Source organism: Balearica regulorum, chromosome 3, assembly GCF_011004875.1.
Source record: "Balearica regulorum gibbericeps isolate bBalReg1 chromosome 3, bBalReg1.pri, whole genome shotgun sequence".
Classification (NCBI taxonomy): Eukaryota; Metazoa; Chordata; class Aves; order Gruiformes; family Gruidae; genus Balearica; species Balearica regulorum.
Genome location: NC_046186.1, coordinates 63497997 through 63514294, shown reverse-complemented (window position 1 = coordinate 63514294; position 16298 = coordinate 63497997).

The following is a 16298-nucleotide window of genomic DNA, read 5'->3' as shown; positions in this document are numbered from 1 at the left end:
ACTGCAGTTGAAATACAGCCTATCCTCTGCTTCTTCCTTCTGTGCTACGTCTATTACCTATCAAAGAAATGAATTAGTTTGGTTTGAAGTGAGCTGTTCTTGACACGCCCTTGTTGCCCGTTTTATCACTTTATTATCTTTAAGGCACTTGACATGAATTGTTCAGTAATTCATTCAAGGACTTTTATAGACTGATTAGTTTATGATGCTCGGCATCTTCACATCTTTCTTTCTCCCTCTTTAAAGGCTTCTGCCCTTTCTTGTTTTCTGAAGTCTCCTTTGTCCTCCCCAGGTTCCTACAGGCAATCACTAATATTTGGGAAAGTATCTTGGTTAGTTCCAAAATCAACTAGTTTGGCTACTTCTGAGTTTTGCTAGTTTTGTCTAGAGTAATTGTCATCTAGCTCTGCCGGCTAGAACATAACTCACTTATCTAAATATGTTCTTTAACCTGCTTTTTCCATGCTCTGTCTGGTACTCTTCTGTCCTTGTGTATGAAGCCATGCTTGCTTTCATCCTACACTATGCAATGGATCTATACATTGTTTTCCTCTTCTTTCTAATACATTCATAGCTATTTTTTTCTTGCCTTTTATGCCTCATGATAATTTAAATCTGTTTTCCATCTGAGGTTTTCTGATTTTTCCCCACTTGATCATTCTTGGAAATAAGGCTTATAAAATAATATGCCTTTCAAGAGTGCTTGCTGTAGCGGTGGAAATCCTAACCTGAAGGCCAGGAAATACAAGTTTATGTACTACTTAACTTGCAAAATAAACTTTCAGAAGCAATGAGAATTAAAATGAATGGGAAACAGACTGCAATCATTGTTCAAAAAGAAAGTGACCTCTTAATCTCTCTCAAAGCTGAAAACCAGTAGCTGTATGTTGTATGGTATTATGAACCAACTCAAAGATATTGGTTAAAATACTTCTATTTTTAGCCTTTGTCTTTTAATATAAGGAAATTATAGAAAAAATAGTGACCAATGTTATTAGGAAAATACTGTTAAGATTACAATATTAAAAAATACAATTTTTTTTCTAGAGAAGATTATATTGTAGGTTTGACATAGGAATACCATAGCTGTATCATGAGATGGGTTGTGCTGATCATGTAACTGACCTAAAATGTTTGAAAAGTATCATATGTACTTCACAAGTAGCTTCTGTGAATACTTATTGTTCCTTGTATGATCCTGCACCTTTCTCTCTCCTGTTTAGAAGCCTAGGCTTTTCTAAAGAGCCTGTGTTTTCTTTTAAAAGCTGCCGTGATATGCCTTTGAGCATGTTTCATTTGCTGTTTTGACTGGCTTGACTTCTCACTTCAACAATGCAGCTGAATTACAAGTCTTGCATTAATTTTAATTCATCCTTTTGATAACATTAATAATAAAGAAGTCAGTCTTACCAGGGATGAGGATCAAGGAGGATTAAGAAGCTGAAGCATGTGGAATAGAATAGAGCATGAATCAGGTCTGCCAGATGGAAAATGAAAAGATGAAGAAAGAGGAGTAGGGGATGGCTCATGAAATAGAGGAGGAGGAGGAAGATTAAATTGGGGAGCAGAGCGTTACTGTGAAACTTCAGGCTTTGTGGGAATTCACAAGCTATAGGACTTGCCTTCAAACATCCCAGCCTTCTCTTAGAGGCACTACAAGTATAGGCACTGCAGTTCTGGTATTGAATACCATAGAGAAAGGTGGCTAATGCAATGGCCACCACTGTACTGCATGAAATTGGGAGCAGGTCACACGTGGCTGCTATGGTGAGATCATGCGATATGAGTCTGTGCTGGGGTTTGAATTGCTAAATACTCCAGGATGCCTAGAGTAAAAAGGAGAGGAGGTTCAGATGTGGGCTGCCTCATGACCTAGCTCCAAGCCCTTTCCCACCCATTCCATAGGGCAGTGGTGGGACAGCTGAAGGAAAAGATGCTTCACCTTCCACCTGTCACCACATCCTCCCCCAGGATCCCTCTGCTTGTCCGCTGGACATACATACTGAGGTTCTTGCCCTTGGCCACATGCAGGTTATTTTAAGTGGTCTGAAGGAGCAAGAGAATTACCTGCAATAATCAAGTGGGTCGAAGACTAGCTATGAATTTCTGCATGCCATTGTGGCCACATTAACTTGAAATAGAGACTAAGTTATTAGCATGTTACTTATTGATACAGGAATTTTCAAAACACTGAAGGGTAGTTAGTGCCTAGTGTCCCGTGAACAGCAATGAGGGCTAGACACCTGACTCTCAGCTGCACCTTCCTTCTGAATCACTTACAGGGTTGACAGAAAATTAAATTAGGGAAGAGGTAGACTAAGGAGTGTTGCAGGGGTGGGTAGGAATAAAAAGGGGAGGACAGGAACTGCAGAACTTACCCACATCTTGGCCTTAAAGGACTAGCACATTGACAGGGATTGGCAATCAGCAATGGGAAGTATGGGACGCAGGAAAACACTTCTGCATGCATCTGTGGATATAAGTAATTGTTTTTAAGCAAAAGAGTTTTTCATGTAATTGCAGGTTTCATGTGTTAAAATCAGTTGTTGATTCCTTAGAGCGTTTGCAGTGTGGCTGGTCAAGTTGTAGATATATATAGATACCCTTTGGAGTTCAAGAAGCTTTTCTCCGACTTCTGGTGTTATGTTTAAAATAGCATGATGGCTGTTACTATAACACAGCTTTATCATGTGCACTATTTAAGTCTGCCAAAATAAATGGGGATGTAAAGGAAAGACAGGGATGGTGGCTGACTGAGTAATGTTCAAACTGTCAAATTCCTTATGAACAAATTAGCTGATCCTAATCTAGTTGACATCGGGAAACCATCCAGGATTTTTTTTTTTGAACTGAAACAACAGCTTCCTTGGCTCTGATTACATCCTTCCTCACCATAGAGTGCTTGGTATGGCTAGCAGAGAGAAGTCTTAGTCCTTGTCTTATACATCCTGCCTGTGCATCAATACAAAGGGTTTGGGGAAAGGGATAAGGAAAACAGCTTCTCTGAAGGCAGGCTGGAGAGGAAAGCCTACAGTAGGCTGATGTAGATGTGAGAATGCTAAAGCATTGCTAGAAGGCTAAGCTAGAGCCGGGCCGTTCCACCATACAACACCAGGCAGGATTTTGTCATGATCTTTCTGTAATGGGGCCTTTCCTTTCCCATCGAATAGGAATAATTACGTGCTCATATTTTGTCCTCCTTGAACCTCTTGGAATCAAACCCCTGACTACAAATGCATAGATTACTTCTGATGTGAAAGACTTTTCCTGTTGAGTTATGTGGGTGAGCTGTGCCAGTTTTCAGTCATCATGGGAAATCTCTCAGTGTGCATATGATGTGCTTAAATGTGGTGCTTGGGAGAGCCCTTCAGAAGTCTGTTCTTCAAGTTTTGTTCCAGTTCCAGCAGGCTGGTCCACCAGCTCAGCTTTCTAGCTGAAGAATGAACAATTTGTTACTTCAAATACCTTTGGGTTATAGATTAAAAGTGAGGTTTGGCTAAGTATCAGTGGATGGTTGCTGGATGCTGGGGAACTAAAAGGCCACAACCAGAGGGAAGAGAAGGAATCTCACGTCTTCTGTTCAGAAACAAAGACAGAGAAAAAAGAAAACCCTTGAAAGGGGAAAATTAAGAGTTACAGCAACCACATATTAGAGCTAATTGCCCGGACACTTTACGAAATTTGATTTCAGTGTGGGGGGAACTTAATTTGCTCTTGGCAACAGGGTAGAATGCTTAATTCAACTTAACAAAAATACGTTTTTTGAAAGAGGAAACAAGACTGACAGAATTTTGGCATGTCAACAAAAGGCAAGAATACAAAAAGAAAAGGATTAGTGAAAATGAAGATCAAGAAAGGATCAAAAATATATTGGCTAGAGTCCAGGAAACATTTGTTACATTTTATAAGCAACGCTATTCTTCCCAAGTGTGTAGAACAGAGGAACTAGCTGATCTTTACCTAAAGCAATATTGGCCACCCTGCGTGCTAATGAACAGATGTCCCCATAGGAATCAGAAAAGCGTTGATCTCTGTACTGTAACCGAAATATCATAAACTGCCAGGTCCACATGCATTAAAAACAAATGGAAAATTCAGTAAGGACTTGCATATTTACATTGATTTATAAGTAAACAACAATGCCTAATACATTAAATATGACACAATAAACTGGTTTTACATTTAGTAAAAGCTTTTCTTGTCTTCTGTTTCTTACAACATAAGGACTTGAGCCACTCCATACGGCAGGCTTAAGAGAAGGAGAATATTTTTTCCATATGATGTCCAAGTGTATTATGGCAAAAACAGTGCCATAGGATAGCAAGAAGGCCAAAATATAGATTAATTAAAAGAGATCAGTCAAATCAACATAGGATGGGTCCATCAGGAGGTTTCAGATGGAGAGACCCCTAAACTGCTGATTATTGACTGCTGATACATACCAACATCACTTGGTACTTGGAGTTGTTCCTTAGATCTCTCCTTAGCATTTTTGCTAGTGGCCAATGCAGATGTTGAATGCTGAGCTAGATCAGTCTTAGGTCTGACCCAGTCTGAATATTTTTACAGTCTACTCTTGCATTCCTATGACCTGATTGTATTTCTGCCATATTTTTCTAACAAACAAATTAGGAAAATTTTACTCTTAGCTGAGACTTGGTAACTAAATATACAAGCATTCCTTTATGAAGTCAAACAGATTAGCTCAAACCAGGCTCAGAGTGGTTTAGTTAATAGTTAGCCTCTTCAATATTGTACTGAAATGGACTAGGAGTGTTCACATGGTCAGCAATGATATGAGCAACAAATAACAACAGCCTTATTTTCCATGAGATTGTCATCACTCATGTATGCCTTGGAGTACAATAAAAATTCAGAGCAGAATTACTGGAAGAATTATCTGGCTGTCAGTGTTTCCCATCCAAAATTTTCATACTACCTATGTGTAATAAGATGCAGAATTAACAGACTGAAGAAATTCTTCCTGCAGTCTAAACTAGGAAGTGTATCATTTATTTTATTCAAATAATTTATCTGCAAAGCAGATCAAACTTGAATAACATTCCAAAATTATTTAAAACTATTCCAAAACTGTATAATATCAATTCTCAAAAGTGTTACCTGCAAAATTTGTCTGGATACCTTGAGACTGCTGGGACATTTTTTTACCATGATCAAGTGACCAAAGAAAATGTTTAGGACAGACTGTGGGAACTGTCGAGAGGACTAGTAATTACAGAGCTGAGTCTTTCACAGCTAAACTCTGTCCACATGGGTGCTGCTGAATGTGTCAAATTACTTTGATTTAGCTAGTCTCAAACAACCCACAACCGTCTCTTTCTGATATGGAAAAACTTTTTTTTTTTTTTCAGTTTATATTATGTCATTTGGAAAGGGATTCATGCTTGACTGGGAGGAACGTTCTCATACCTGACAGAACGTCCACTGAGCTATTTTCATCTAGGCAATGACACTGGTGTCAGCAAGTGACGAAACATTCCTGCATAAGTAAGGTACAAGTCACTACTCAGACATCATGTCAGTAACCAAGAGAAGTAATCTGGTGGCATTCCAGTGGTCTACCAGCATAAGCTCTGTTCCCTTGGTCCAGTTCCTAGGAGATAACCATGACCACCAAAATTACAAGTAATTTACAGTCTGAGATGGAGCAGTTAAGATCTTGATGCTCTGCAGTAGAAATGGCCTTCCAAGATATGAGGTGCAAGAAATGTAAGCAATCTTAACCTACTACAGCCCACTAATATGGTTCTTTAGAGGCTTAAAGAGAAGAAAACTGAATTGCAGGCTTTTGATATGAAAAGCTGCCCAAGCCATTTGTTTGCCAAAAAAAAAAAAAAAAAAAAAAAAAAAAAATTGGAAACAACTAGAGATTGTTATCCGAGTTTAGTTTTAAAAAATGTCAGTGAATCATCAGAAGTCACTTGCAGTGACTCATACTGCGGTCAGAGTTTTCATATGTCAAGCAGGTATTTTTCTCAAAGAATACCTTCTGGTGTTTCTTTTTTTTTATTTTCAGTTATTCAGGATATTACTTTGTATTTAGTCTTCTGCAGCAGTCCATACTATGAGCACATACAGTTCAGTCTGTCAGACTTAGCTAATCATGCAATGCTACGTTCTGTATGCCTTTCAGTTCAGCTATTACAAGCTTTGAATACTCAAAAAAAAGCAAGCTGAACTCACTTTTGGATTACAGTGTTTTGAGAGAGAAATCTATGTGTAGGTACCCAAGAAGCACTCTCTAGCTGATTGCTGTAGGACGAGTTGTGTTGGCTCCTTTCCTTCCCAGGCCCTGAGTGCAGCTTCTCTGCCTTGTGCAACCTGGACCTAACCCAACGCCCACTGAAGCCCACTCATGTTTGACTTCACTGAGTTTTGGATCTGGATTCTCATGTAGAATGTAGCAGTGATATTGTTCGTTGACATTATGCCTATAACATTGCCAGGATGATTTTAGCTATCTGCTGCAGCAATGCTAAAACTCTTAAGCAGCAGGATGGAGTTGTGCTCCAGGCTTCCTTCTTAGCTCCTGCTTTGTTAACCACCTGTGCAATGGCAGTTCTTAGAGGTTCAAGAGCAGCTAGGTGGGTAGGATTTCATTTTCCTGTAATGCATGATTTAGTGTGGTACCATGCTACTTCCTTCAGGATATAAGCCTAAACCCACTCCACCCCATTTTCAATAACACCTGTTAATTATTCAGTAGAATTTTTTATTTTGACTGTACTGAGTCTCTGGGGAAGAGTCTTGCTGCTGATTTTAAAGATGATTTTCCATTTGTCTTGTTTTTTAATCTTCTTTTCTGTATTGTACATGACATGCTTATCTTTGGAATTTTTCATTATTTTAACTATTAGTGCATAATTGTACCTAATAAATGTAATCTATCAATGTTCTTCCTTATACCTGCAGTCACTTCTGGAAGATGTGAACATATATAATAAAAGGGATAGAGAATTTCTCTGAACATTTCTTTAGAAATTAAAATATTTTTTAAAAGCATTTTTTAAAGTTGCTGTAGGTATTTTTAGAGAAATTCATTACTGGTTAATTTTAAGGTAATGACTTCATTTTAGAGTAATTCATTGCTGGTTTGTTGATCTGGGGAGAAATATTCTTCACGTGTACAATAGAGTCTTTTAGACAGAGGGCCTGATCCTTTATGCAGGTTCAATTTAAAATCAATAAGATGAAAGCTGTAATGCAGTTTTGCCAGTAGTTGCCCCCACAGTTGTCCCTCCTGGCATTCTTGGAGTGAAATCCAAGGGTTTGCCTAAGGTGGAATAAGCACGTCTTGGGGAACAGCTCCTGGGACACCACAGCGTCTCTCTCTGCTGGGCAGAGCAGCCGGGAGCACGGGCTGATCTGCAGCGGTGGCCAAGCTGACTCCCCGCTGCCCCTGTTACCCTCATCAATGCTAATCTCGTTTCCAGACAGTTCTGCCCTTTCGTCCAACTCACCAAGGCTTGCACAGAGTGGCACGTGGCTGGACTTGAGGAAGCAGTCATTTTGATTCTCCTCTTCTGGCATATTAGAATAAAGCTGTGGAGGCACGTATGAAACAGTGTGGTTTACGGATGTGTTATCTTTTTTCTGTTGTTTGACAGAGTTTTCATCCCCTGCTGACTCATAAAAAAAAAAAAAAAAAAGAGTTGGCAGAGGAGCCACGATGGACCATGTGCCCCGCTGGTGATAGCAATGAAAAAATAGTGTCTTGGACTGAAAGTTTGTTTCAGCCTTTGTTTCAGAAGATACCTTTCATTATCAGTCTTTGCTTTGAAACATATAGTCTTACAATTAATGATATTCAGTTTTGGTCTTGTACTAATTTTGAAAGTCTTACTTTGGTAAAAATATACATATATAATATATTAAAATACTTCTGGGACAGTTTCTCTTTTTTTAATTGGACTTGAGATTTTTGTCAGTAGTCTGGAGAAAATTGATAACACTAATCAAAATTAAATGATAATCAAATTTTCTGGGTGCCAGATTACAAGTGCTGTAGTTGTACATTGTATTTGTATATGCAAGTAAGCATTTGAATGTTTAGAACTGATGCATAAACATATCAACATATTCCTTAGCTATTTTGTACACATATTTAATTGCATTTAAAGATGCATTTGGGGTACTTCTTCATGCATATGCTTATTGAATAGCTTACTGCATGCTGAATATTTCTGATTGCAGAGAGGTTTTGTATCTGTAATTAATAGGTGGTTCCATAAGCAAAGGAATTACTGGCTTCCCACAGATTTGAATCTTTTTTCCCTTAACCATTTCCACCACAATAGCCCCTGCTCAACAATAATTTCTTCAGCACCTGCAGGGCAAAGGAGATGTTGATATTGTGGCTGACCTGGAGATATCGATGTGCTTGGTGGCCAGCCGCTATGTGCAGGTTCGTTGGCCAAGGAGGCAAATATTTTTGTAACTGAGATCTCCTTCCTTTTGCTCTACTGCAGTATTAATGTGGGAGGGTATCCCACCTAAGAGTTGAATTCTAAGAAACACTTAGGATCATAATTATCACTGAAATAGTTGCCATACTTTGAAATTTCTAGAAACTGGCCAGTGAAATCCGAAGGCATGAGGCAGGAGACATACGAAGGAAGAGATAGACCTCTGGACAGACAGCACAATCAAATCCTCATTTTCTTAGGAAATCAAGCTAAAAATTAAAGAGAAAATGTATGACATTTGACTTATCTACCCTAACTTTTCAACAATTCTAGGAATGAGTTTGCCCCAAACCCTATGGTTGCCCTAGAACCCATGTCCTGAATCTAAGTTTTCACTTAAAAAGCAACAACTGAAACAAGAGAGACAGTGTTGCATGGCTTTACTGTTGCAAGCAAAACCTTCCAAATAAAGAGCAGTAAATAGAAGTTTTTTTTCTACTTCGTCCAGAGAAAGTCTGATGTAACAGAGCAGGGAAATCTTATAACCACATGAAGATATGGGCTATAAATACATTGTTCTCGCATAGTGTTTCCTCTGGTCTAGCCCAAATTACCTATAAGTCTCTTGACTTGGGTTCTTTTTACCTTGAAAATAATTTTCAAGACTTTTGGTGCTTTTGTATCTTCTTGGCCTAACTTTAGCCTTTCTTGTCTTTTTTTTTTTTTTTTTTTTTTCCCCTTGCTTCTAGTATTCAAGGTCTCTTAGCACCTGTTGACTGTCTCATTTCCCACACTTTGTGTCATCATGTGATAACACCAGCTGAAGGGCTGCTTCTAAAACAACAACCACAAAGGCAGACTGTGGTTTTGAAAAAGGCACATCTTGCAGAGGGTGACATCCAACACTATGATGATGCCACCTGCATCTATGTTTGAAGTAGTCTCAAAAGTAACATGAATCATGTCTGAGTTTGTATCAGTGTCAGAGGTCCAGTGTAGGACCTTGAAAAGAAAATTAACTGGCTTTAAAGAAGTTAGTTACTAGCTAGCAAAAAGGAACACACTTTAAGCACTAAAGTCAATTACCTCCATTAAGGTAATCTGAGGTCCTAGCCATATCCTCACATACCATGACCCCTACTCTTTAGCTCTTTCCCCAAAGCTACAGCCCCAAACTCTGTACCACATTCCCATCCTACCTTGGGATCCCAGTAGCAGCTCTATCCACAGAAGCTCTTTTTGCTTGTAGCTGCCCCTCATTTAAGTACTGTGAACACCTTCTTTCCTAAGACCTCATTCCCTGCCTTCAGACATAATGACTGAAGAAGGAAGTGACATCTCCTGTCTACCTGAGAAGAAAACTCACCACCATCATGACAGAATTATGATTGGGCAGCAACAGTCAAGAACTCCCTCCTTCCTCCCCAAACAGCCAGATAAAACTAGGATGGTATCAGTAGGTGTCTCTCAATGTTCAAATACCTCAGCTTGAAGAGTTGGGTCTTCTCACATCATTACATTTTACTAGAGGATATGACAATTTTTGAAAGGAAGGTACCACCAAAAAGACCCCTAAACCATGAGAAATACTGACAAAACCCAAAACATGCTTGGATGCCTAAATACAAATTTCAAATACTTTCTATTATCCCTGCCACATGAATGAGAACAATAGATGGTCCCCTCTGCCCACTTGAACCTGTGGAGAAAATTCAATGCCATAAAAAGTAACATTATACTCAAATTCATACTGAAAGGTCACCTACATAGTAAATCTTGATTTCACCCTGACAGAGTCCAGAAATAAGGTTGATTTTAAAAGAGCTTCAGAGACAACTGTATAGAGTTGTGACTAGTTTGTCTCCTTCAGAATCATTCATCTTCCCATAAACACTCGGGATTTTAAATTCTCAAAATGCTACTTTGTCATGTTATTTATTACATTTCCTGTGATCTCATGATTGTATGCGCCAAAGCTGTGACCGTTTCCTCACATACTGTTTTCATTTGGAGTAAAACTAATCAACCATCAGTCAGGATGGACAACACCTGTCCATATCCTCAGCACCCACAGTCAGCTCAGCTAGCTGTTAGCCTGTTTTAAGGATAGCTACCACAGCTAGGTTAGCTGTTAGGATAGCTACCACATCACGTATTTACTTGGAGGACCAAAGAGGAAAAAAAATACGCAAGATCTGGGATGCAGGTTGAAACTGTAAGAGCACACATTTTGGAGATCCTGAGGCCCTCAGACTGCAGTAGGGTGTACTAGATAAGTTCATTAGCTACACAGTACTAAAGACAAACAGAAGGGAGGAGTGAAGGGAGTGTGCACACGGGGAGCATTGCACAAATGACAGAGAACTCAATTGCAGATGGAGAAACCTAAGAGAATGACTGCAAGCTTAGATAAAGGTCACTGAGCTTTTTTTTATACTTGCAAATAAACCAGGGTCAGAGCTCATACTCATGCACCCTTCTGCAGCTGCTGATACTTTTACAATTTTAGCACACTTCCAAGCATAACCTTGGCCCTCACCAACTAGCACTACTACCCTGGAAAATGTGTGGGCATTGCTAAGTGGACAGCATGTTACATGAGCCCTTCCCATTAGGAAGTCTGGATAAAATGCATCTGTTTGGGATGGGGTGGTGGGGATTTTTGGATCTGGATTCAAGCCATGTCATGTGTCTTCTGGGCCAAAGCACAGTCTCCAGTCTGTTTTGCTTAGAAGTATAAATGTAGCCCAAAAGACCTGATGTAGAAAGGGAGGCAGAACAGAGTGGTCAGGGTTTTTTGGATGCAGGGCTCAACCTTTTTTTCTTCTGTCTTTGAGGCATTTACTCATGAGATCACGATAAAACAATGTAGCTAAAAGCCATGCACCAATTCAAATAAGAATTGGTTCAGATACTTTATGTAGGAGGCCAATTTATGTGATAACATTAGTCTCTTCTTGATTTATAATCTGTGACATGATCAGTATTCCTGGACAAGACCAAAAAGAAAGTTTGTCAGGAAGGAATAAAAAACTTGCAGAAAAACCGTGTACAAGTAAGTTTAATTTGTGTGAAGATGATATCTGCCCCAAGGTTAAAGGTAGTTCCATTATTACTGAATGTGGGAGCGAAGTAGAAAATCAGCAGGAACTTGTGTGTGAGTCATAAATGAACATAAAGTACTGTCTTCCAGCTCTCACTGGTGTTACCAGGAAAAGCCTCACCATCTTCACCGACTGATGAACGAAGCATAATGAAGTGCAATATTTCTAGTTAAACAAATCACACGTATTCTTCTTGATAGATTTTTTGTCTTTTGCACAGAGACCAGAGGTTTCGTTCATCTTTTTGTAAATGTTTTCTTGCTTTTGTGGAGACCACTGCTTCATTTTGTGTTTTTTTGAGGGGAGGCGTTTTGATTTTTCAGAATCAGGTGGGTTGTGAGAGCAGAGATGGAAATACTGAAATCATCTCATTTTTGTTTCTTAGTGGGAGGCCCACAGGGAAGAGCAAAAACAAGTTTCCTCAGCCCAGACAAGTTTAGCAAGATAGTGTGAGGTGAGGGCTGTAACATATTCTCTGATCATCTGCAGGCCATGTATTTTATGAGCACAGAGCCCTTATTGTTGATGGTGTACAAATCCCTCAAGAATCGTCACACTAAAATTGCATAACCCACCATTCAGTGCTCGGTAGAACAATTTTACACTAATGAATGGGGACACTCTTTGAGAAATATTGTTAAGGGAATTCTCATGTCCATGAATCAAACAGCAACAACAACAAAGTTTCTTGCATATAGCTGATTTTTTTTTTTTTTTAATCTATGGTGGCTTAGCTATAATCCTTTATCAGAAGGGACTGTCATAAGTCATGACTGCTCCGTTAAGACAATGGTCTTACACAGCTGCCTCCAGAACGAGCGCGGCAGTCTGGCTTCCCTTGCCGCTCATGCCTTCCCAGCCCCTGCGGAGGACCTCTACCTCCTACCAGCAGAAAGCCTAATAAAGAGTCATTATAAGCTAATATTTGCGCACTCTGACAACTGAGATGTACATTTGGAAGCACACACTTACTTTTCTCCACTCATCCGCTGAGCTGTGGTTATACAAGTCCCTCTGTACTTTGTTTTTCATTAGATGTTTATCCCTCAAGTTAAAGAAGGGAAACAGAGTAAATAGTAAACAACTATGTATGTACTGCATAGGACTGGTAGAAATGATTGATTTTTAAGTAATGATTTAATCAGTTGGCTTTTAAAAGGTGATTATTTAAAGATTTGGAACCTTTATTATTACAAATGTCCCTTTTCCTTAAAGATTCAGTCACGGGGAAAATGAGTATAGAAGAATCCATTATTCCCTCCTTCCCTGGGGCTGCAATTATAATGTTAGGCCAGATAGTACCTATTACCTGCCTGCTTCCTGTTATTTTTGGAATGATCTTAAACAGGGTGAAAGTGCTTATTCAGGGTGCGGGAATAGGAAGGCTTTATTTCACCTTTCTGAATATAAAATCTGTATTGAGCCAGTATTTTACATGACAAGCTAAGGACCGAAACCCATTGAATTTTATGTGAATCTTACAACAATGTCAAATAAATTTGGAAGGGACCCTGAAATAACAAGAACACATATCCTGTGGGGATCTGGAGGAGATGTTGCATTATCATTCTCAGCGAATGCTGTACACCATGTGGCAGTGCTTGCAAACAGCATTTTTTTCACTTTCTTACCCTCACAAAGTATTTACTCTTCACACAGTTAAGTGTGTTAGGTCTCTATTAGGCTCAGACTATAAATAATCACATTGCTTATACCTTGAACAGATTGATTGTTTGAGCATTCTCATGGAATAAAACCTGTTACATCAAAGCAACACGTTCATCCATTCACCAGCTAAAACAGTGTAACTTTCTCCTCAATGTTGCTGATGCAAAGAGATCATATTTAAACTATATAGAAAGTCTGTCTGTGTTTTACTTTTTTGCTACTGATATAAAGTGCTGTTAGGAGACAACTTTAGCTTTCAATCAGAAAGACAGGATAACAAAAAGAGTAGCAATCTCGGTAAAACTTAATGTAGACCTAGTTGTACAGATTTTGCCCCTCCTGAAGTATATACATGCAAACATGGTGACTTCCCTCAATTATTATTTTCCTTTCTTCATGCATGCATCTTTCTCATGGCTACATTTTTGCCCTCCATTCTCATTTGTTTGATTTTTCCCCTGGTTATTATCAATAGAAAAACATCCCAAAAAGATTTCATGAGCTCATTTTGTGCTTTGGAAGCTCAGAACCAGGGTGACCAATTAAGGCTTTTTAAACTTACATCAGTAAGTAATACAGTTTTCTATTATTTCACACATAGCTTGGGATTCTTCTCAGAATGAGTATATGATGTAAAAGACAGGAAAATCAGTTCCTCTGGGTCTATACCTGAACAGAATTTTCTTTAAAAAGATATGGTAGTTCCATCCGGGTTATGAAGTGGAAGCTTTAAATCCTGCAGCCACATTAAAGGTGTCTGCAGATTCAAGAAATAATTCTCATTAGAATAATATTAATTTATTTCAGGAGCCTACAGAAGTCATATAACTTCTACAAATGCAAAACTGCTGTAAGATTAAAACCGGACTTTCAATACATTGACAGTCTTTTCTTTGGTCATAAATATATATCCATCTTCGAGATACCACTGTTTTACCGATATTGCTGTTGTGTGCCAGTCTTGGAGAAGAAGCATGCTGGACTCGGTAGGGTAAAAATATAGAAAAAATAAATATGACCCTTTTTCCAAAGAGCTTATAAACTGAGACAAGCATTTTTTTCTGTTGAAGAATAGTTACTTTTCAACATACAAGATTTAAAAAAAAAAAAAAAAATCAAATCAATGGATCACAAACAATCTCCTTTTCCTCTTCTTTTTGAGAGGTGATCGTTCTTCGTGATAGGCACTCAAAGATTATGTGTCAACTCTGCTTTAAAATACTGGAAAGCGTCATGTCTTTATTCCAAGGTGAAGGAAGTTTTGTACAAGCACACAGTCTTTGCTAAGCCCCTATATTTTTGTAAACTGGCAGGCTCCCTCACCAGCCAGGGAAAAAAATCCGGTACCACACCCAAGCCGCTTTAAGGTCCTTCCCTCAGGCACAGTTTATTATCTGAAATGCAAACTTTACCAAGCAGTGCAACGCAAGGTTATTTCCCCTGACTAAAGCTACCCTCAAGGGCCCCTACAACCAGGAGTCAATGGATCCAGCTGAGTTTCTTGGTCCTTAGCAGGACTCCCTTGATGCCTTCCCTTTTGGTCAAATAATGGCGCAGGACGGGCTGGTTCCAGTGCTCCTCTCCCACCTCCTCAGGCTCAAAGGGGCAGCCTCCCTTTTTCGCCTCCTCTTCGCTATGTTTCTTTTTTTTTTTTTAACTCAATTTTGTGTTTTCACAGATAACATCCATTGACATTTTCTCACTGCCTGAGAACACAGATAAGAAATTTTCTATACCTATTATTATCTTTTGTTGTTCAGATCATGGTTCCTCTAGCAGTAATAGGGTGTCTCTCTAAAACAATTTACTCCACTGGAACTCGATGTACAATTTTGTAGTTTTGTTCTACCAAAATCCTCTCCTTTATACGTTTTGTTAGTTTGGTTAGTGTCAAATTGATTCATGAAAGCCAATGCAATTATCTCCATTGACTTTCATGAGGTTTGGACCAGGCCCCAGATGAATTTCTATAAAAAGATGACAGGAATCTTTTAGTTGGAGCATATTAGTAGAATTCTGCTGTAGCATTTATTGAGAATGAAATGTGGATTTCCACATGAGCATAGCTGAATTAAAGTGAAGTAGGAATATTTTTTTGTTTCTATTGCTAATAACACTCTTAGTGGTCCTGCCTGTAACATTTCCAATCATTCTAAACTTTCTTTTAACCAAGTTAAGTGACCAATAGAGAGTGCTGGCATTGCATCATAGCTGTAAATTCTGATCTCAAATTTATGAAATCCAGCAAAGCACTGATGCATCTAATGTTCTGCCAGAATAAGGTTTCTGAATGGCAAGTAGGTACTAAAATTTATTGTTATGGGGTTAAATTAATTCCTGATTAAATTTCATTGAAGTTTACGTGCCTTGCCAAATAAATTATGCTGATTTAATTCATCCACTCCTAATACTGCTGGGTATCAGTTATTAAACACTGAATAGAAGTAATTTCATTAACTCCTGAATATCCTACCATCAACTTAAGTAATGTGGTTAGACTGTGACTCTTTCTAATAAATACTTCAGACTCCAGGAATAGTTTCTGCCAAATAAAACAAGCTGTTCCACAAACAGCAAAGGGATGAAACCTGAATACTTCTTTATCTGTTGTTCCCCAACTACCCTTCACAGCAGTAACCAGAGCTGTTTCTGTCTCTCTGTGACACCATCACTGGGCCCATACTATGGCTAATGTGAAAGTCTGCACACCCACAGAACATGTAACAGTTCAATTTTAGATGTTTTTAGACATTTTTCCATCTGAGCGAGCAGTAATTTGAGTCCCTCTCTGTATCTCGCCACTGAATTTTATGAAGATTGAAAGAATATAAGAAAACTTTCCATAAGCCTTGTTTCTATAGAAGTTTGTGAACCCCCCCCCCCCCCCCCCCCCCCCGATTACTGATGTATTTGGGAAATGAACTTAATTCTTGATTTCAATGAGTGCAGAGCAAAGAGAGACTTCATTGCTGCAGGGATCCGCTCCATTCAAAGGTGATGTAGTTGTTACTGTAAGTCAGATGCGTAAGCCTGTTCAGAGGCTGGCTGCAGGACTGGTTGGTGCAAGGTACACCTGATTCACTATGAAGTCTTGTGGGAA